A 229-nucleotide genomic window follows, 5' to 3' on the forward strand; every position below is an offset into this window, starting at 1 on the left:
CAGTTGTTTTGTTTTTGTCTTTTTTCCATGCAGATTTGACTTTGTAAACATGGTGAAGTGTGCCATAGACTTCCAGGCTGGAGAAGAAAATGAACCTGAAGCTAGTAGATCTGCAAGCACTCAGTCTTTGCTTCTCCTGACAGCCCAGAAGAATGAGGAGGTGGATCACTTCCCTCAGACGCCATGACACAGGATTGTGGCATGTCCAGGCTGGTGTGTGTTTGAAAGC

General features: G+C 45.9%; 1 protein-coding gene across 1 annotated transcript in view; it reads left to right on the plus strand.

Annotated features, from left to right (window-relative positions):
• Nucleotides 1–229, plus strand: part of LOC119592404 (low-density lipoprotein receptor-related protein 2-like) — a 16,915-nt gene that overhangs the window by 2,718 nt on the left and 13,968 nt on the right. Inside the window, exon 2 of the mRNA XM_037941226.1 lies at nt 34–213. The gene's annotated coding sequence lies outside the window, so the exon portion shown is untranslated. The remainder of the gene's footprint in view (nt 1–33; nt 214–229) is intronic.

The sequence above is a fragment of the Penaeus monodon genome, chromosome 30 (assembly GCF_015228065.2).
Source record: "Penaeus monodon isolate SGIC_2016 chromosome 30, NSTDA_Pmon_1, whole genome shotgun sequence".
Taxonomy (NCBI): Eukaryota; Metazoa; Arthropoda; class Malacostraca; order Decapoda; family Penaeidae; genus Penaeus; species Penaeus monodon.